General features: G+C 36.5%; 1 pseudogene; it reads left to right on the forward strand.

The window, feature by feature from the left end:
- Window positions 1–6,375: 6,375 nt before the first annotated feature.
- Window positions 6,376–22,979, forward strand: part of LOC114319918 (uncharacterized protein At1g28695-like) — a 38,360-nt pseudogene continuing 21,756 nt past the window's right edge.

The following is a 22,979-nucleotide window of genomic DNA, read 5'->3' on the forward strand; positions in this document are numbered from 1 at the left end:
GCCTTTAAAATAGGTTTAGAACGACGCGCACACAAAACAAGGAACGGCTGCACATACGGGAAATGTGTGGGGCGAAGGCTCCACATGTTCGGGAAAAGCCCTCCGCATATGTGGTTTTTGCATAATGCATGGGCTTCAGGAGGAGAGGTCATACATGCGAGAATGGCCCTCCGCACATGCGGATTGACTTTTTTTTTTTTAATAGCTAAAACTCTATGCTTTTGCTCATTTTGTGCTTCAACCGCATCCAACTTGATTGACATTAAACAATAGTAAAATGTAAAACTTGAATCAAGAATAGGGTTAAGAACTCTCAATTATCAGCGTCAATGATATACAATTCAGCCTTAATCAGCGGACATTTCTATCCTCCTTATTGGGGGATGCCATTTTAGGGAAGTTTGATCTAATTTTTAGATCACGTTTCCGTCATTCAAACATAACACTTAAACCTTTATTTTTTTATTTTTTTATTTTTTTATCAGACTTAAACCTAACACTCACAAAAAAAAAAAAAAAAAACTCCTTAGTATACTTTTCCTAAATGTAACACTCTCAAATGCAACACTTCAATGTAACACATAAAAAAACTTCTTAGTATATTTTTTTTTCCAAATGTAACACTCAAATATAACACACTAAAAAATTTCTTAGTATATTTTTCTCAAACGTAACACTCCAACAAACAACAACAATTAAGGAGATTATAATGACAAATGAGTCATTACACATTCAAAATGATTAAATGAATCACAAAAAATAAAAATAATAAAATAATAATAAAAAAAATTTATGGAACTAATTGGAACATAATTGCAACATATAAGATTTATCAATAACTCTCTATAATTTATGTTACTTTATTATTTTGTTATTACAAAACTTATGATATTATTATATCATTATGAGATTTTATGTCAAAATAATTATGGTATTAAATATGAGTTTGATTGAAATTTAATTAGGTTTTAATCCTTTGTGGTACAAATTCTCCTATAAATACCTATAGTTTTTTAAAAGTAAAAGGCACAAGAAGAGAAAATGAAAACTGAAAGTTGTTAGAAAGAGTTCTATATATATTGTACATATTATTATTGACTGAAGTCAAACTTATTTTTATTTTGAGAAATTTTGATTCATGGTTTGATTCTAAAATGGTAAGTTTGGCTAACCTAAAAAAGTGCACTTATTTTATCTTTTTATTTTTTTTAGGTCATATCAATCAACATCTCCTCTCTACTTTTTCTACACAATTACAAAAAAAGTCAAAAAGTGCACTTATTTAGTCTTCCCAAACTTGACCTAAATGAAGAATACTATTTCATTCTGATTTTATTTGCACGAGAAAAAACAAAAATAATTTTAAGATAGTAACAATGAGACCCCAAATTTCACAACTATTACTCCCTCTGTCCCAAAATAATGGTCCCTTTTGGGGAATTTAACTTTTTTTGGTAATACAATTATTGCATTTGAAAAAAGTTGATTTTTCAAAATTACCCTTTTGATAGTACATTTTTTGAGAATATCAATGCCATAATTGTACTTTTTATATTGTTTATTAATTTAAAAGAAGGGCAAAATACGAAATTTATATTATTTTTGTACTTGATTTTTGAAGAGGGACTAATATTTTGGGACAATGAAAAATGAAATAAGGGACTAATATTTTGGGACAGAGGAAGTATTGTTTTTATCTTTTTACCACTAACACAGAACATTCCCCTTTCAAATAAATCTCAATCATACAATAATTATTCTATGATGTTTTTCTCAGTAAATTTTCTTGGCGGTGAGTACAAAAAGTAGAGCACTTAAAGAGAATAATGGAAAATATATTCAAAACCTTCTGAAACACTATACAACTTGTTCAAACTATTACAACAATCAAAAACTTATGAAAAATCCTATTTATTTGGCTAGGGTTTCATCAAAACCCTGGAACATGGACGACTAGCCACTCATAGAGGAGTGGGAAGAGGTAAAGGAAGCAACCACCATGAAAGACATCCTTGAAAACTCCAAACTCGTTTCACTTCCAAACCCTAGCCTCTCATTTTCTTTAGAAAATCTCAATACCCCCTTTCAGCTTTTTCTTCTTCCTTTTATACCTTCAAGCCTTTAAAATAGGTTTAGAACAATGCGCACACAAAACGAGGTACGACTGCACACGCGAAAAATGTCACCATATGTGCGGCGAAGGCTCCGCATGTTGTTGGGTATACCTCCTTATTGGAGTGTGGGACCCAAATTGATTTATTAAAAGAGTTTTAATTTGGTTTGGTTTAGGTATAATATATTTTTATATATTATATCTAATTTTGTGGAGACCCAATTCAATTTGGAAACAATTAAGGTTTTGATGAAAAACCCTAAAATTAACAATATATAAATATTGTTTATGTGTTCCGTGCGGGTGGTAGTAGCTTGAATACATATATTGTTTTCACTAAAAGCAAAGAAACAGTAGCTACATGATTTGTTTCAGCCTCGGTAAATGTGCAGGTTGATTTGCTTAGTTTATTAGGAGCTTTGGAAATTTTCAGTGCATCTTCAGCTAGGTGCTTTGGTGAAGTTGATTTGGTTCGTTATTTTGGGTCTTCTATAACTTTGGTTCGAAGATTTTTGTTCGTCTATTTGGTGAGGTATTTCCTCTTGTTTATTTGTGATTATTTGGAATTCACCTAAGGGTGGTTTTGTGAGACCATTCATGTCTCATTTATAATCGTTTGGAAACTATTTGGTTGATAATGGAATCGGATTTCGATCCCGTTGATGTACCTCACATTGAGGGAACCACATAAAATTCTTGTGTTGCTTTTGATTTAATTTTTCCGCATTAGTTTTTATTCTCATTAATTGATTTACTTGTGGGGAATCATATATTTTCCCTAACAACTGGTATCAGAGCTTACGATTTATTTGGGTTTAATTATTTGTGTAAATCAATAGAGGGAAATGTGGGTCGTATGTCTAGCTTCAATGGAAGCAATTGGGTAACTTGAAAAACTAAAATAGAGGACCTATTATTTTGTAAAGATTTGTATGGGCCAATTGAGGGTGATAGTGGCAAACCTGATGATATGAAAAACAATGAATGGAAGAGGCTTAATCGAAAAGTCGTTGGTATTATCCGTCAATAGATTGATGACAGTGTGTTTCATCATGTTGCTACTGAAACTTCAGCACATAATTTATTAAAAAAATTAGAAGGCCTTTACGATAGGAAATCAGCCACAAATAAAACTTTTCTGTTTCGTAAGTTGGTTAATTTAAAATATAAAGAGGGCAGCCCTATATCGGAACATCTGAATGAAATAAAGAGCATTGTTAACCAACTTGCTTCTATGAAAATTATTTTTGATAATGAGTTGCAGGCTTTGATGCTACTTAGTTCCTAACCCGAAAGTTGGGAGACTTTGGTTGTGACAGTTAGTAATTCGGCACCCGATGGAGTTGTCACAATGGGCCAAGTCACTAGTAGCTTGTTGAATGAAGAAACTAGAAGAAAATCAGCGAGTTCCTCTCATTCAGAAGCATTTGTTATGAGAGGCCGAAGCAAAACAAGGGGGAGAAGTAAGACTCCTCATGGTCGTGATCAAAGCCGTGACAAATCAAGAGATGATTCTTTTTCAAAGAAAGACATTGAGTGCTATTATAGCCATAAGAAAGGGCACATGAAGCGGGAATGCCGAAAGCTCAAGAATAAGGAGAAAATGTGTGACAAACGTGTGGATAAGAAGCAAGAAGACACAACGACAGTTACTACTGATGATCTCATGGTTGTTTGTGAAGATAAATGTATCGATTTTGTGGGCCAAGAGAGCAATTGGGTGATTGATTCTGGTGTTTCTTTTCATGTGACTTCTCGAGTTGATTTCTTCATTACCTACACCAAAGGAGATTATGATTCTGTTCGAATGGGTAATGAAGGTTTGTCAAAGATTATTGGCATGGGTGATATTTGCTTGGAAACAAATTTAGGCTGCAAGTTGTTGCTTAAAGATGTGAGGCATGTTCCCGACATTCACCTCAATTTGATCTCTACTGGGAAGCTAGATGATGAAGGCCTCAACAACAAATTTGGTGATGGAATATGAACGCTCACAAAGGGTTCTTTGGTGGTGGCTAAGTGCAAGAAGACTCATACACTTTATTCGATGCAAGGAAAAATTTGTAAAGGTGTTGTCAATGCACTTCAAGATGATACTTCTATTGAATTGTGGCATACGCGGCTTGGCCATATGAGTGAAAAGGGGCTACAAGTTGTGTTCAAGAAAGAGCTTCTACCCGGTTTAAAAGGTACGCATCTCAAAACTTGTGTTCATTGTTTGGCGGGTAAACAACATAGAGTTTCTTTTCAGAAAAATGTTGCTTCTAAAAAAGAAAATGTTTTGGAGTTGATTCATTCGGATGTTTGTGGTCTTTTAAAAGTTAGAACACATAGTGGTGCACTTTTTTTTGTTACTTTCATTGATGATTATTCAAGAAAAGTTTGGACTTTTCTACTAAAAACTAAAGATAAAGTTCTAGAAGTATTTAAGCATTTTCAGGCCATGGTTGAAAGAGAAACAGGGCAGAAATTGAAGTGCATCCGATCAGACAATGGTGGTGAATACATTGGGCCATTTGCAGTCAAGGTATTCGGCACCAAAAGACAGTTAAGAAGACTCCTCAACAAAATGGCGTTGCCGAGAGAATGAACCGCACCATTGTGGAAAGAACAAGGTGTTTGCTTTCACAAGCTAAATTGCCAAGATCCTTTTGGGGTCAGGCAATGAGTACAGCGGTTGACGTGATCAATTTGTCTCATTGCTATCCTTTGAATGGTGATGTTCCTGAAATAGTTTGGACTAGCAAAGATGTATCTTATGAGCACTTGAGAGTATTTGGTTGCCGAGCTTTTGTTCACATTCCAAATGATGAGAGGTCCAAGCTTGATAGTAAGTCAAGACAATGTATTTTTTTTGACTATGGGCGTGATGAATTCGGGTATAGATTGTGGGATCCGGTCGACAAGAAAGTTATTCGAAGCCGTAATGTTGTGTTTCTTGAAAACCAAACAATTGAAGACTTTGGCAAAGGTGATCAACCGGAGCCAAAAACTAGTGATCTCATTGACATTGGTCCATCTCCTTCATCTTCAGTTGATGATGAAAATGAGGGAGATGTGCAGCCACCTATTGAAGATATAGAGGATGATGCTAATCCTAATGAAGTTAAGCCAGAAATTGAGAAAGGACATCCAACTCAAGAACCGCTACCACAACTTGAGTTGAGGAAATCTATAAGGGACCAACAACCTTCAAGAAAGTATCCTCTCAATGAATTTGTGTTGATTTCTGATCAAGGGGAGCCCGAGAGCTACCAAGAAGCAATTGAGCATACAAAGAAAGGTGATTGGAAAAAGGCCATGGAAGAGGAGATGAACTCCTTACTTGAAAATCACACTTATGATTTAGTGAAGTTGCCTAAAGAGAGGAAAATTCTGAAAAATAAGTGGGTTTTCAAATTGAAGAATGATAGTAAGAATCTGAGGTACAAAGCACGTCTTGTTGTAAAATGCTTTGGGCAAAAAAAAGGCATTGACTTTGATGAGATTTTTTAACTGGTTGTGAAGATGTCTTCTATTCGGGTTGTACTTGGCATGGCTGCAAGTATGAACCTTGAAGTTGAACAACTTGATGTGAAGACCACATTTCTTCATAGTGACCTTGAAGAAGAAATTTACATGGAGCAACCGGAAGGTTTTGTGGAAAAAGGGAAAGAGAAATTTGTTTGAAGATTGAAGAAAAGTTTGTATGGTCTCAAGTACGTCCCGCGACAATGGTACAAAAAATTTAACTCTTTCATGATGAATAATGGTTTTTCTAAAACCACTTCGGACCATTGTATGTTTGTGAAAAATTTTCCAGATGGCAAATTTATTATTCTTTTGCTTTATGTTGATGACATGTTAATTGTGGGTCAAGATTACACCATGATTAACAGGTTGAAATTGGAGTTAAGCAAGTCTTTTGCTATGAAAGATTTGGGACCGGCAAAGTAAATACTTGGTATGAAAATTGTTCGTGATCGCAAAGAGGGACTAATTTGGTTGTCTTAAAAAAGCTACATTGAGAAAGTTCTTGAGAGGTTCAACATGGATAAAGCAAAGCCAGTTGGTTGTCCACTTGCAGGTCACTTCAAGCTTAGTTCGAATCAATGTCCTACAAGTGAAAAAGACAAAGAAGAGATGCAGAAAATTCCTTAGGCTTCAGCAGTTGGTTTTTTGATGTACGCCATGGTTTGCACAAGGCCGGATATTGCTCACGCAGTTAGTGTGGTGAGTCGTTTTTTTTCTAATCCGGGTAAAGGACATTGGGCATCGGTAAAATGGATTCTAAGGTATCTTCGAGGGACTTCGAAGGTGTGTTTGTGTTTTGGGGATGGTATGCCGATGCTTGATGGGTTCACAGATTCTGACATGGCCGGTGATGTTGATTCTAGAAAATCTACTTCGGGGTATTTGATGACTTTTGTAGGGGGAGCTGTGGCATGGAAATCTAAATTACAAAAATGTGTTGCTCTCTTAACTACCGAAGCTGAATTTATTGCTATTACAGAAGCTTGCAAAGAAGAGTTATGGTTGAAGAAATTTTTGCAAGAGTTGGGTTTGAAGCAAGAAAAGTATGTGCTTTATTGTGATAGTCAAAGTGCTATTCATTTGAGTAAAAATTGTATTTTTCATTCGAGATCGAAACACATTGATGTGAGATACCATTGGATTCGTGATGTGTTAGATTCGAAACGGTTACAACTCGAAAAAGTTTACACAGATGATAATATTTCAGATATGTTGACTAAGACTTTGTCGAAGGACAAACATTTAAAGTGTCGAACTTTGGCGGGTATGGTTGATGTCTCCACCTAAGTCAGTAGTGGGAGAGTTGTTGGGTATACCTCCTTATTGGAGTGTGGAATCCAAATTGATTTATTAAAAGAGTTTTAATTTGGATTGGTTTAGGTATAATATATTTTTATATATTATATCTAATTTTGTGGAGACCCAATTCAATTTGGAAACAATTAAGGTTTTGATGAAAAACCCTAAAATTAACAATATATAAATATTGTTTATGTGTTCCGTGTGGGTGGTAGTAGCTTGAATACATATATTGTTTTCACCAAAAGTAAAGCAACAGCAGCTACATGATTTGTTTCAGCCTCGGTAGCCGTGCGGGTTGATTTGCTTAGTTGATTAGGAGCTTTGGAATTTTTCAGTGCATCTTCGGTTAGATGCTTTGGTGAAGCTGATTTGGTTCGTTATTTTGGGTCTTCTACAACTTTGGTTTCGAAGATTTTTGTTCGTCTATTTAGTGAGATCTTTCCTCTTGTTTATTTGTGATTATTTGGAATTCACCTAAGGGTGGTTTTGTGAGACTATTCGTGTCTCATTTGTAATCGTTTGAAAACTATTTGATTGATAGTGGAATTGGATTTCGATCCCGTGGACGTACTTCACATTGAGGGAACCATGTAAAATTCTTGTGTTGTTTTTTATTTAATTTTTCTGCATTAATTTTTATTCTCATTGATTGATTTACTTGTGGAGAATCACATATTTTCCTTAACACATGTTTGGGAAAAGCCCTCAGCATATGCAGTTTTTTTCAAAATGCATGGGCTTCGGGAGGAGAGGTTGCACGTGCGGGAATGACCTTCTGCAGTGCGGGTTGACTTTTTTTTTTTTGTTGAAAAAAAAAAAAAGCTAAAACTCTATGCTTTTGCTCATTTGGTTTTTTTACAGTACAACATGACTATCTACAGAGATGAGCTTGAGACAATCTTGGCCAAAACTGCTACAGAAAACAAGATTGTGATAATAGCAGTAGTAAACAAAGCCTATGTTGAAGGCATAGTTTTAAATCGCGGTATCGGGTAACGTAACGGTATCGATCGCGGAGTCTCGGTATCGGTAGTATCGGCCGGTACGTATCGGGAATCGGGTGTCGCGGCCGTGAAATTTTAAAAATCATTAGCAATCCCTCTAAAACTCAATTTTATGCATTTTTTTTTACTCTTTTAGCCTTAATTTGTCACATTTTAATCAAAATCTTGATATGTAGGAGCACTTTTGACTCATTTTCAACTAAATGATATGTATTTATTTTAGTCACAATTATAACTTTTAATTATCTGCAATATCATTTTCAACTAAATGATATGTATTTATTTTAGTCACAATAAAATATTTAAAATAAAAATAAAAATCTAATTAGAATAAACCTCTTTAAAAAAAAAATTCTAAATCTTAAACATCTACACCAAAACAAGACACAAATAAAAAAAATAAAAAAAAAATATAGTACAAAAACATGGCACCAAAATAAATAAATAAATAAATAAATAATAAAAACCAATAACAAACCTTTCCACTAATCCAACTTTTGACATATTGGATTGAAGATGTATTTTTCTTATTTTTTTCCCCTTCTTCTGCTCAGTAGAAATATATATATATATATATATATATTAATATAAACAGTGGTGGTGTAGTGTAGAAGAAAAGAGAAAACAAAACAGGGGGGGCTCTCTCTATCTCTCTCACTCTCTCGGCCTCCACTCTCTCTCACCCCGAAATTCTTCTTTGGAGCCATACATGAACTTCTCTATCTCTTTGCCTCTTCTCTCTCTCTCTCTCTATATTTCTGATTTTTGGTGAGACCAAACCCACAGCAACAGCAATGGTTCCAAAAAACAGAGCATCAACAACTCACCAAAAACAGAGCATAAACACAAATTATAACTTGCAACTCAGGGACACAAACCGTCTTTGAAGAAGCTTGAAGATCAAGTGAACTCCATAGCCCAAAGAAGCTTAGATCTTGCAGGTTTTCGGTACTGATTTTCATCCGTACCGGCGTGTATCGGACTGTATCGCCGTATGTATCGGATTCGGGCTGATATGTATCGGGAATCGGCCGATACGGACGTGAAATCCAATCTCACCGGTATACCGGTGAGTATCCGACGCGGCCCTCCCATTTTCCGGTACGAATCGGCCGATACGGAACGTACCGGCCGATATTTAGAACCTTGGTTGAAGGAGACAAGTCCATGCTTGATCTCTTCTTGGATGGTTTTTGGCTAGGCGAAAATACTCCGGGCTTGAGAGATCATCTCTTAATCGTAGCCGTCGATCAAATGGCCTACGAACGGTGCATGTTTCTTAAGCTTTACTGCTATAAGCTTGAAACGGACGGTGTAGATTATGATGGGAAGAAGCTGTTTATGTCTGGTGATTTTGTGAAGATGATGTGGAGGAGGACTACGTTTCTTGGAGATGTACTCAAACGTGACTACAACTTCATTTTCACGGTACGTTAAAAAAAAAAAAAACATTAAAAAAAAAAAAAAACTATTACCCGTTCGGCACAACTCTCAAATTATAATTTCACCTATTGATTTGAGTATGTTGTTTGTTTAGAGTTTTGAAATCATAATTCTACATCCATTTCTCAAAACTCAATTCAAAACATAATCATTATTTTTCAAAACTCATAACCAAACACATAATCCAAAACTCTTTTCAAAATTCAATTCAAATCAATATTTTAATTTTTTAAATATTTTAAACATTTTAAAAATATTTTAATTTTGTTAAGATTTTAAATATTTTAATATTTAAATATGTTACGATTTTTTAAATTTTTTAATTTTTTGAATATTTTTAAATATTTTAATTTCAAAATATTGCGATTTTAATTTTATAAATTTTAAAATATTTTATAAAAATAAATTCAAACTCTATTTTATAAAAATATTTTTAAATATTTTAATTTTTTTGTTATGTATTTGGTTACGATTTGAGTGTAGAGTTGTGAAAGTAGTATGAAGTTTCAAGTTATATGTTTGGTTATGAGTTTTAAAAATAATTTCTTAATTGAGTTTTGTTTTATATGTTTGGTTACAATTTGAGTGTAGAGTTGTTTTTAAATTTAAAATATTAACATTTTAAATTATTTAAATTTTTTGAATATTTAAATTTTACGATTTAAATTTTTTGAATATTTATTTTAATTTTTTTAGATTATTTAAATTATTTAAATATGGGCAAATTATTGATAAATCACATTTAGAAGTGTTTTAATCCAAGAAGTCCATGAAGGAATTTTTAACCTATTTAGTCCCATGTATGTATAGTTTTATTCCATAAAGTCCTTTTTTTTAATTTACACTATTTTCTTTGACACTTATGTCCTTATATTTAATTTTGATACCCTTATAAATATTTTTTAAATGGTTAGCAACTTTATGATGTGAACATTCATATTTTAAAATTCACATTGGTAGGAATGTAAAATTGGCCCGTGGGCGGCTCGAAACCAGCCCGCGAGCCAGGGCAGGCCCGGCCCGGGCTGTTGACAATGTGAATATTCACATTGATATGTTAACATTCACATTAATAGAAGTGTAAAATTGGCCCGCGTCCCGTGGCGGCGTGAAACCCGCCCGCGACGGCGGGCCCGGTCCGGCCAGTTGACAATGTGAATATTTACATTGACATGTTAACATTCACATTGATAAGAGTATAAAAATGGCCCGCGGCCCATGGGCGGCCAAAAGCCCGCTTGTCGCCCGGGTAGGCCCGGCCCGTTGACAATGTGAATATTCATATTGACATGTTAACATTCACATTGATAGGAGTGTAAAATTAGCCCGCCCCTCGTGGCTGCCCGAAACCCGCCCACGGCCCATGGGGGGCCCGGCCCGGCCTGTTGACAATGTGAATATTCACATTGACATGTTAACATTCACATTGATAAGAGTATAAAATTGGCCAGCATCTCAGAGCGGGCCCGATCCGGCCCGTTGACAATGTGAATATTCACATTGACGTGTTAACATTCACATTGATAGGAGTATAAAATTCGCCAGCGTCCCAGGGCGGGCCCGACCCAGCCCGTTGACAATGTGAATATTCACATTGACATGTTAACATTCACATTGATAGGAGTATAAAATTGGCCAGTGGCCCAGGGCGGGTCCAACCCGGCCCGTTGACAATGTGAATATTTACATTGATATGTTAACATTCACATTGATAAGAGTGTAAAATTAGCCCGTGCCTCGTGGCTGCCCGAAACCCACCCATAGCTCATGGACGGCCCGGGGCGGGCCCGGTCCGGCTTGTTGACAATGTGAATATTCACATTGACATTTTAACATTCACATTGATAAGAGTATAAAATTAGCCCGCGGCCCATGGGCGGCCCAAAGCCCGCCTGCCGCCTGGGACAGGTCCGGCCCGGTCCGGCCCATGGACAATGTGAATATTCACACGTAAAGTGTAAAATTAGCTCGCGCCTCATGGCTGCACGAAACCCGCCCACGGCCCATTGGCGGCCCGGGTCAGGCTCGGCCCGGCCTGTTGACAATGTGAATATTCACATTGACATGTTAACATTCACATTGATAAGAGTATAAAATTGGCCAGCGGCCTAGGGCAGGCCTGACCCGGCCCGTTGACAATGTGAATATTCACATTGATAAGAGTGTAAAATTGGCCCGCAGCCCGTGGGAGGCCCGAAGCCCGACCGCAGCCCAAGGCGGGCTTGGTCCGACCCGTGACAATGTGAATATTCACATTGACATGTTAACATTAACATTGATAGGGGTGTAAACTTTGCCCGCTGGCCGAAGCTTGCCTGCGGCCCAGGTAGGCCCGGCCCGGCCCGTTGACAATGTGAACATTCACATTGACATGTTAAAATACACATTGATAGGAATGTAGAATTGGCCCGCGGCCCGTGGACTGCCTGAAGCCCACCCACGGCCCAGGGCAGGCTCGTTTCGGTCCGGGCCCGAGCATGACCGAGGCCCTAGGTTAGGGCCTAGGTCATCACTTTGAAGCCCGGCCTGGCCCATCGGCCCGCTTAAGGCCCATTCAAGGCTCGGTTCGAGGCCCAGCCCGCTCGAAGCGCAATGTATTTTTTTGTGAAAAATAATAAAATTTTAGTAGAAAAAATTAAAAGAATTAAAAAAAAATGGTCAGGCCCGCCCACACCCGACCTAAGCTTGAGGTTAGGCCCAGGCCAACCGGCCCGACCCGAGGCTCGATCCATCGGCCCGTCCAAGGCCTGAATAACCTTGTACCAGAGCTAGGGCCTGGGCCTAATTTTTTGGCCCGTGGGCCGGCCTGACCAGGCCCGGGAAAGGCTTGTTTGGGCCCAAGCTCGAGCCTACTTTGAGACCCTAGGCTAGGGCCTGGGCCATCACTTTGAAGCCCGGCCCGACCCATCGGTCCGGTTAAGGCCCATTCAAGGCTCGGTCTGAGGCTCGGCCCGCGCCGAGGCCTAGTGTCTTTTTTTGTGAAAAATAATAAAATTTTGGTAGAAAAAGTTAAAAAGAATTAAAAAAAAATGGCTAGGCCAGCCCCGAGCCGTGGGCGGGTTTCAGGCAGCCACGAGGCACGGGCTAATTTTACACTCCTATCAATGTGAATGTTAACATGTCAACGTGAATGTTCACATTGTCAACGGGTCGAGTCGGGCCCGCCCTGGGCCGCTGGCCAAGTTTATACTCTTATCAATGTGAATGTTAATATGTCAATGTGAATATTTACATTATCAACAGGTCGGGCCGGGCCAGCCCCGGCTAGCCCATGGGCCGTGGGTGGGTTTCCGGTAGCCACAAGGCGCGGGCTAATTTTACATTCCTATCAATGTGAATGTTAACATGTCAATGTGAACATTCACATTGTCAATGGGCCGGGCTGGGCCCCCCGGGCCGTGGGCGGGCTTTTGGCCGCCCATGGGCCGCGGACTAATTTTATACTCTTATCAATGTGAATGTTAACATGTCAATGTGAATATTCACATTATCAACGGGCCGGACCAGGCCCGTCCCGGGTCGCCCATGGGCCGCGGGCAGGTTTCGTACCGCCACGGGACGCGGGCCAATTTTACACTCCTATTAATGTGAATGTTATCATGTTAATTTGAATATTCACATTATCAATGGGTCGGGCTCGCCCCGGCCTGACTCAAATTTTTCCGGGCACCAATGAGGATCGACATGGGCTGGGCCCCTAAACATTAACGATATGAACATTCACATTGACGGTGTAAATATTCACATTAGGGGAATTTTGATAATTATGTCACCCATATGACTTATTGAAACATAAGAAAATAATATGAATTAAATGAAACATAGGTAGATGGAAAGGGTATTTTGGTCTTCTTATCTCAAATAGGACCTAATGAAATAGTCAAAAAGAATATGGGTTGATGGAATAAAGCTCTTAGAAAGTGAATTTATCAAAAAAGCTATCTTTAAATATTTATGATTTAAAATTTTTGAATATTTGTTTTGAAAAAAAATTATTTCCTTTCTAGCATTTTCAATTAAAAAATTGATTAATGTTATTTTTTGTTAATAATAAATTTTTTTAATTGAATTTTAAAAAGAGTTTGGTTATGAGTGTTGATTAGAATTTTCAATAGTGTGAAGTAGTGTATTTTGTTATGAGTTATAACAATTTGAATTAAGTTTAAAAAACTCTTTCTAAAACTCATAGCCAAACAAATTTTCTTACTTCACATGTAAATCAAACTTTCAAAATTCAATTTCACACTCAATTCAACATTTTATTAAAAACTCATAACTAAACAAATTTTCTACACTCAAATCATAATTCCACAACTTACAAACTCAAAATACAATTCATATTCTCAAATCATATTTATAAAATTCTACCAAACACAATACTTTTATTTATGTTTTTGTTGACTTTTACCATGGTTTAGAAATTTGTTTTAAACATAATTGATCAAAATCCTTAAATAATGAAGGTTGTCATTCCCTAGAATAACATAGGATTGCCACTTTGGGCTTTGGGGAAAAAAATGGTATAGGGAGATGTAATTTTTTGATATAACACAATTTTTTTTTAAGGTCAGGTTTGTAAAATGTTATTTTATTAGTAAAGCTATATTATAATTAAAGAGGTCGTTGCTGCTTCACTAACTTAATTGATTTGCATTTCACAAGAAATTTTTTTTAATTTTTATTTACTTTTGAGTGTGACAATCAACACTAGGTTGTAATATTATTCAATTGTGAAAAAAAAAAAAAAACAAACAAATGAACAAACAACTAGTGTAATTATTTTTCCGTCACATTTGTAAATGTAGGTAAAGTAGCTATTTTCCTCCGCAGGTAAAGTTTTATGTGAGTGCATGAGTATTGAGTATAATTTAATTATACAAATATATAATTTAGTTTATTTTTTAATCAACAGAATTTTAATTTGTAGTAGGAAGCTGAGTTCATTTTTACTTTCTAGAGAGAGACCACGATGGAGTCCTACACGTATCACAACTATTCCACGATAACTACTAAAAAAAAAAAAATCCCATAATCAACGCCTCAATGTTAGGAAGTCACGTAATGGACTTTGAAATTGCATTTGGTTCTTTATTATTTACGAAAGATAAATTATGGAAAATTTTGTTTTCACACATTATATTTTTTCAATCCACACACTTTAATGAATTATTTTTGTATTATATTTTTATCTTAAAATAAAAATATCAAAATATCCATATATTAAATCATGCGCGCGTCTCTCTCTCTCTCTCTCAAATCCCCTCTCTTTCTTCCTAGATCTAATTCACTGTCTCTCTCTCTCTCCATCAGAGGAGGCGAGGGCTTTGATCACCGCCGGCCGCCGTTCTCATGGCTCCCGTCAGCCGTCGCTCCTCTTTGACTTTTCCTCCTTTGATCTCCGCCATCGCACTCACTGTCAGCCGTCACTCCTCTACAACTAGCAAACCCTCCCTCTCTCTCTATCTCTCTAGCTTTCTCTCTCTGGGACTCATCTTCATCATCCTCTATCACTGCGGGGCCCCAACCCCTGATCTTCCTCGCTCACCGTCGCTACCACCAGTGCGGGATAGGAATTGTGGCAGTTGGAGATGATCGGAGTGGGTGTCTTTTGAAGATAAGGGGCACGAGGGGAGGAGGGGGGTATTGAGATGAGGATGAGAGAAGAGTGGCTGTTGGCTACCGGCGGACGGCGGTGGACAGTGGCCAAGGGTTATAGCCAGGGTTTGTTGGAGCAAATGAGGGTAATATGGTATTATATGAAAATTGAGGGTGTGTATTGAGATAACTCAACATATTTAATTTGTGTGTGGTGTATACTGAGTAAATGATGTGTACTAAGAGGATTATGATGTGAAAATAGAATTACCCATAAACTATCTATTGGTTATATTAGCTAGATTTAATTTCTATCAAGTCTGATTGAAAATAAGTCTTAATAAAATTGTCGCTAAAAATAATTTTTTTTGGATGATTTTTTGTATGTCGCTAAAAATTAATAATTTGTGATTTTTTTTTGTTATGATTTTTATAAATTATCACTAAAACTTACAATTAGTAACATTTTTCTATGACTAATTTTTCAAACTGTCATTGAAAGTTGAAAATTAGTGACGATTTTTTTAAACTATCTCTAAAACTTATAAATAGTGACATTTTTTTTTTATAAAATTTTCAAACTATTGTTCAAAATTAACAATTAGTGATTTTTTTTTTATAATGTTTGATGAAAAACCCTATTAATTTTTACAAGACTTATTAGACAATAAATCTGCATATTAAGACCTACACGTAAGTCCCCCTATTATTTGACCTCTTTTAACTCATGTGATGTGGATTTTACACTTGTGTAAATATTATGTAAAATATTTAATAATTTACATTGCTCTTTTAATAGAAGTATTATCTATAGAATTATTCTTAAATAAATAAAGATTGATTTTTATACGAGTTGATAGTTTTATAAAATAAATAATTTAAATTATTGAGAGAGGTTGAAATGAGCTGCACTGCACTGCACTGTGCAGTCCAAAATTTGACAAACCACATAGCTCTGTTTGGCAAGAGCTTTTTTGGCTATTTAAGCCATAAAAGACAACATAGGCTATTTTAGCCACAATAAACAAAATATCACATCTAACCCATAATTATTACACTATTCTCTTACAAAAAAAGTCAAAAAAGCCAAAAAGCTAAAAAGCCCTTCCAAAACCAAAATTTTTAGCCCAAGCTAAAATAGCCAAAAAAATCAAAAAGCCAAAAAACCAACTCACTTCCCAAACGGAGGCTTATTAAAATTGCTTTGCTGTAACCATTTCATTGGCGTGTTTTGAGTAATAAGACCATTCCAACGGTGAACCAAACTTGGCATCAAATTTAAATTTTGGTGAAAAAATCACTTTTTGGTGCTCTAACCGTTTCACCAAATTGATATCAAAATGAGAATTCAACAAAAAAATCATCAAACTGAGAACAAGGTACAGATTTTACCAAATTACTGTGCCTAACCGTTGGAAGAGCTGAACCGGTCAACCAGCTGGTTGTCAACCGGTTCATCAATTCTGCAACGGGTTTGAACTGCGACCGGTTTGAACTGGTTGGTTTGACCTGGTTTACTGTGCGCGTGACCGTTGGAGTTGAACCGGTCAACTAGCCGGTTGCCCGGCCGGTTGACCAACTGGTCGACCGGTCTGATCAATTCTGCAACAGGTTTGGACTGGTTGGTTTGAACTGGTTTGAACAGGTTTGGTTTGAACAGGTTTATTTTGAGATAGGTTATTTTGTGGACTTGGAATAATTTGAAGGGTGATATAAATTTAAATTTCCTTAAAAATATAATTGAAATTGTTATCTCATATACATATTTCAGAACTAGTTGTTCTAATAATTTACCGTTGGATGGACAGAGTATTTTAAAAATTTACCGTTGATGATATGTTCTATAAAATATATCTGTTTCGTATATCAAGCTGATAGAGTATTTTATTTTCAGAATAGCATTACATTGTATGCCGTGAATTTTGTTTCTTCTGTGTCATATAGAAATTTTTTTCCCTAGAAACTTTAATTTATATTATCTGATTAAATTATCTGATTCTGAGGTTGAGTATATATCATTCTAATATTTTTCAATAACTTAGATATTGTATGTACTGTATTTTTTCCAAACTATGGAAGATTTTGAAATGTTTGAGGAATCACAAATGTTGGAGCACAACAGTGATATTAATTTTCTGTCGGAAACTTCACGAGAGCAGAACACACAGAACAGTGATAATCATTTTATTTCAGAAATTTCTCGTGTTTCTCGTGGTAAAACGTTCATAATTATAGAAGATGAAACTTTATGTAGATCTTAGTTAGCAGTCTCTTAAGATCCCATTACTGGTAATAGTCAGACTATGGCTATATTTTGGAAACGAGTACTTGTTTATTTTAATTCACAATTGAGCGGTGAATCAAATCGAAACCGTATTTCTTTGTCTCACCGTTGGTCTGGCATGCAAAAGGCAATTAATAAATTCTGTGGTTTTCTTGAACAAATTCAATTGAGGCAACAAAGTGGAACAACTGCGGCAGACATGGTAAAATTTATTTGTGTTATTAAATATCAAATTTCTTTTCTAAATGTATACTTGTTATTAAATTTTTTGTAATTTTTTTTGTAGGTCACTGAAGTGAAGCGGATGTATCATGCAATACAGAAAAAACACTTCACATTTGATACATGTTGGGATATTTTGCGCCGAAGTTGTAAGTGGGATGAATTTCAAACTCAATCCAAAAGAAGCACGCAATATCCATGTTCGAATCCACCAACTGGAGAATCTGATGCATTTTAATCCAACCAGAATAATGCGGTGCACGAACAACTATCTAATACATCAACACGACCAATTGGTACTAAGGCAGCGAAAGAGAAGTTGAAGAATCAAACAATGCACGATAGTAGATTTGATGAAATGGCTGCCAACCAATCCAAAATTATTGAAGTGTTATCAACTATCTCCGCTAGAACTATTGAGCGAGATAAACAAAAGGCGATCGACCGTGAGCAGAAAGCTGCAGAGCGTCGAAGAAAGGCCGAAGATAGGGAGGAACAACTAAAACTCTTATCTATGATGAATGAAAGAAAACAACGAAATGAAGATCATAAAATAATGTCAATGGACATGACAATTTTAAATCCTATGCATGGGGCGCACTACGAAGATCTTCAACGACAGATTTTATTTCGAATAACTAATAGATTGCCTTGAAATGTTCTGTATTACTGGGTTTCATCTATTGGAACAGGAAACGGAAAAACTGTGTAAAATTATGTGAAATGTCTCACTTGCCTTTTCTATTTCTCTAAAATTAGAAATTAATTAATTTGTTCTAGGTTTTTGTTTCTTGAGATGGTTGAGTTCTATTCTCTGCTGCTACTTTGGATACCATATTGATTGGTAAAAACAAAAAAGTGTAATTCATAACTATTAATCATGACTGAAATTCTTAGAATGCATATGTCAGATAAGGGCCTCATATTTTTATTTTTCTTCTAGAATTCCCTACAACTATCTCAATGGGTTTTGTTCTTCTATTAAGTAATCAAGTCCAAGGGCTATATCTTGGTATTCTTATAGAAAGATTACATTCTCACATACAAGGCTACAAATCTCATGTCTCATTCTATCCTTGCATTGCAACCAAATGTAGGGATGTCAAATTGTTGTTTGTTTGATTTTTACATGTTTTCTTATGCTAGTGTTCTTGATGCTAGTGTGATGCATATCTTCTTGATGCTAGGGCAACACTGGTTTTTACATTCTCACTTCAATTAGGTGATGCATATCTTCTTGATGCTAGTGTTCTCATCAACCTCAGTTTTAACTTTTATATATGCCTTTCTCGATTCTGTTTCATAAACAGTGTTGTAATGTCACTTAAAAAGAAAGAAAAATATAAAAGTAGGTTTTAGAATTTCACCCTTCATTCAATCTGCTTCTTATCTTGATCTCAATGAATCTCCTCTGTCTGCTTTCTCAAACAAGAATATGATGTACATGTATATATAGTGTTACAGATAAATACTTACATATAAATACATCATTTCTTCTTTTCTTTGGTTACCATTACACCTTTCAGAAATTTTCATAAAAATTGAAGTAATCAGAAACATTAATAAAATATTAAAGATTATGGCATCAGTGAAGCTCGAAAAGATGGTGCACATGTATTACCAAGGCAATGTAAGTGAAAAACTAACAGAGAATTTTATATCAGATAATATGACAAAACCACTACATTTATAAAAGAAATTGACCCAACAAAAGGTTGTTAAAATAATAAAATACAAAACAATGCAAATACATAATGTCACACAGATCAACAGTCATTATCTGGTGGTGGTAGAGGAGGGAAGTAGTGATGGTATATGTCATTTACGCGATGCTCAATCCTATCTATGCGATTGTTTGCCACGTCATGACTTCTTTCAATGTCCAAACGGAACTCACCAAATTGTTCAATTAATGAGTTCTGCGCAGTGGCAAATGTATCAAACTGAGTACCCAACGAATTGACTTGGTTCGCCATTTGATGTTCTCATTGAACGCGTTGATTATAACGTTGTTCTTCCATGGCCAAAAACTCAGTCCAATATTGAGGTTGTTCAGTTGATGGCATCACATTGGCAGGAGGATCTTCTGGAGCATCATCTGGTGAGACTTCATCTTCTGAATCTTCTGCAGCATTAACACTTCCCATTAAATTGGAGGCTGCACCAGCACGGGTCACTGTATACTGATTAATGGGTGAACGGATTTTGATCTCCATTTCATTGACAAGGCGAACCCTAAAATGTTTGAAAATTTTTGTCAAGAGTGCCCTAAACAGTAATGACCAGCCCGTGAATTGAGCTTGATTTGCGAACATCATTTCTTTCATAATTATGTAACACAAATCTAACTTATGACCAACTTCAAAACAATATAACAAATAGACATTAAAATATGGGACCGCATCATGATGCTTTTTTTTCGGAGTGACATTTTCTACAATCCACCGGTGAAGAATCTGAAGATAAAGTTTTAAATGTCTTGCTTGTAGACTAGTTCCAGTAAATCTGTTATGACATATAGTAGTATATACATCAATAGCATTACCAACAATATTAACTAACTCAGCCTCACTCTGAAAATGGATATTTTCATCACCTACCTCAACTCCAATAATGCTTGCCAAAGTAAGAACATCAAACTATATACCCTTTCCTTTCACATATGACAAAAGAATAAAATTTCCATCTTCTTCCTGAGTACCTCTTAGGTGAACATAAAAAAGAGATACTAGCCGTGGATATACCTTTTGGGGTAAATTAATTAAATTTAGCCATCCCATTGCTTCAAGTTTACTAACTAATAGTGCATCATATTGAGGTGGAAAATTTACCCTCCTCCTTGTTACAATAGGTCGGCTGGAGAAGTTTGGAAAGGCTAGTTCATGACTTTGACTGAGAAAATTATCAGTAGGATATGACTGATTTTGAGGCTGCTATTCTTTGCGTCGTGGAGGGTTGGAACTTTCACCAACTTGTGGTCTCGCTCTTTTAGTTCTAGGCATGATGTCAATATCTGTTGAATTTTAATAAAAATGTGTTACTTATGAAAGCTGAATTACAGTTGGCTTGTTGTAGTTCTGGTGTTATGTTGAATATAAATATGCAGTGTTTGTGTTGTTATGCAGTAATTAGCATAAACACTGCATTTTAAAATTCTTAATGAAAACATGAACTTAGAATTCAAATGTGGGGATGTATTTTTAATAAAGCATGCACACTGAAAGTTGAACAACATACTGAATGTAGTATAAAGAATGCAGACTGAAAATTCAATACATATTAAAATGAATGTAGTTCATGTTTTAATAAAACATGCACTCTGAAAATTCAGTACTCTAGTTCATGTTTTAATAAACTACATTCATTTTAAAAACATGAAAGTAACATCAAGTAAAAATCATGTTCTTGTGTTCTGTATGACAAAGTTGAACAAATATGTGGCATGCACACTGAAAGGAAAAAAAATAAAATAAAAATTGAAAGGGCCGGTTGACCAATCGGTTGACCCGTGCGAAGCAGCTTACTCTTTTGCTAATGCCTTGCTGTTCGATTTTGATGCTGCCTTGTTGTTCCTGCTGATGTTGGCTTTGTTGATTCAGATGGTTTGCCTTGCTGATTATGTGGATTCACACTTACAATATAGTGAATATGCAGAGTTTGAGAATATAATTTGGTTAAGCCGAATTTGAAGGTGATGGTGGAGGGGTGTCACGACCCAAACCCGGCCCTATGGGTTTAGCACCGTAACCGGCCAGTAATCCGAGATTACCGAAGGCCTGCTGAACAGTAAATCAGTAAAACAGAGTACAGGGCCTGGCGGAAGCCAATATAGTAAATGAACAATGTCCAATGAGCTGTGACAGTCTACACATACAAGTACAATCATTCAGAACAGGGATCTAATCCCTAATAAATGGTACAGTAATAGTCTATACAGTAAAGTAAACAGTTACAGGGACAGACGGGGAATATTAAAACACCCCAAAGCCGAAGCTTGAACGGCTTAGAACCTCACAGTGAGGCACAGTGGTTGGCTGACAAAACAAAAGCTTGCCTGACGCTCCTAGCAGCGGTCCAGTGCCTGAACACCTACATATATATATAAGCAGTGAGCTAAAGCCCAGTGAATAACATAATGCGTAAAGAGGTTTAGGATGAATGTCTTTTCAAAATTTAAACAGTTCATTGATTCAGTATACCGGTCAGTCAGTTTGTGGCTCATATTGATGCCGTAACAGTCATTTAGAAATCATAGTAATCGTACGTGGCACATCCGTTAGCAGTACTAGTAGCAGTGTCAGTACAGCAGCAGTAACAGTAACAGTACAGTAGCAGTAACAGTAACAGTAACAGTACAGTAGCAGTAACAGTAACAGTAACAGTAACAGTACAAGCAGTACAGTAACAGTAACAGTACAGTAGCAGTACAGTAACAGTAACAGTGCAGCAGCAGTAGCAGTACAGTAACAGTAACAGTGCAGTAGCAGTACAGTAACAGTAACAGCGCAGTAGCAGTACAGTAACAGTAACAGTGCAGTAGCAGTACAGTAACAGTAACAATGCAGTAGCATTTCAGAAAACAGTACAGTTCTTATGGATTCAAGAGGTGTCTCGCACAGACTCTAGAGGTGGCTCACTCTGTAGCACTTAGTTCCGTGCAGCACTTTGCTCCAAGTTTCATAGATTATAACAGTCATATGTGGTACATCCAGTAGCTAAACAGTACAGTAGGTCTTAATAGACCAGGTCTTAATAGACCAAACAGTGAATGATGGCCATCATATCAGTAAACAGTAGTGGTTCCACGAGGGAACCGACAGAGATCTCTGTAACAGTAACAGTAAGCAGTAGTTGCTAAGGATGCCACAATACAGTTCAGAATATAGGTCATACATTCATTCATTCAGTTAACAATAACAGTTCAGAAACAGTTCAGTTTAATTGTTCAGAAGATAATCATTTTGAACATATCTTTACACAAATGTTACTCACAGAGTTCTGGGCTATAGTAAGCTAGAGCGTCTCCTCGGAAGTCAACCCTACACAGTCAACAGATCGAACACACACTAAGCTACACAGTTGGGAAAGATAATAACTTAATCCCTAATTTGCCTTGGTGTGTTCTACATCTTTATCCTCATTAAGATGCCTTAAACTAGGCCTAAGAATGCCTAGGATGGGATGAGGATACAAAAATACACTTAGAAAACATTTCGCAAACTTTGCTGAAAATAGGGGCTTCGCTCGAGCGAGACTTTCTCCGCTCGAGCGGAAGTCCAAAATCAAAGGCTTCGCTCGAGCGAGTAATCCACCGCTCGAGCGGTCTGCAAAACGGTAAGAATACTGGATGCTGAGATTTTACGCGCGATGGTCGCTCGAGCGGAGCCCTGGACAAAGGTGCTCGCTCGAGCGGGGAATCCTTCGCTCGAGCGAGGAAGCCAAATCTGGAATTTCCAGATCTGCCTCCCAAGCTCAAACCAAGCATTCTACCACTCCAAACTCG

The sequence above is a fragment of the Camellia sinensis genome, chromosome 1 (assembly GCF_055761805.1).
Source record: "Camellia sinensis isolate YWXY chromosome 1, ASM5576180v1, whole genome shotgun sequence".
NCBI classification, from domain to species: domain Eukaryota; kingdom Viridiplantae; phylum Streptophyta; class Magnoliopsida; order Ericales; family Theaceae; genus Camellia; species Camellia sinensis.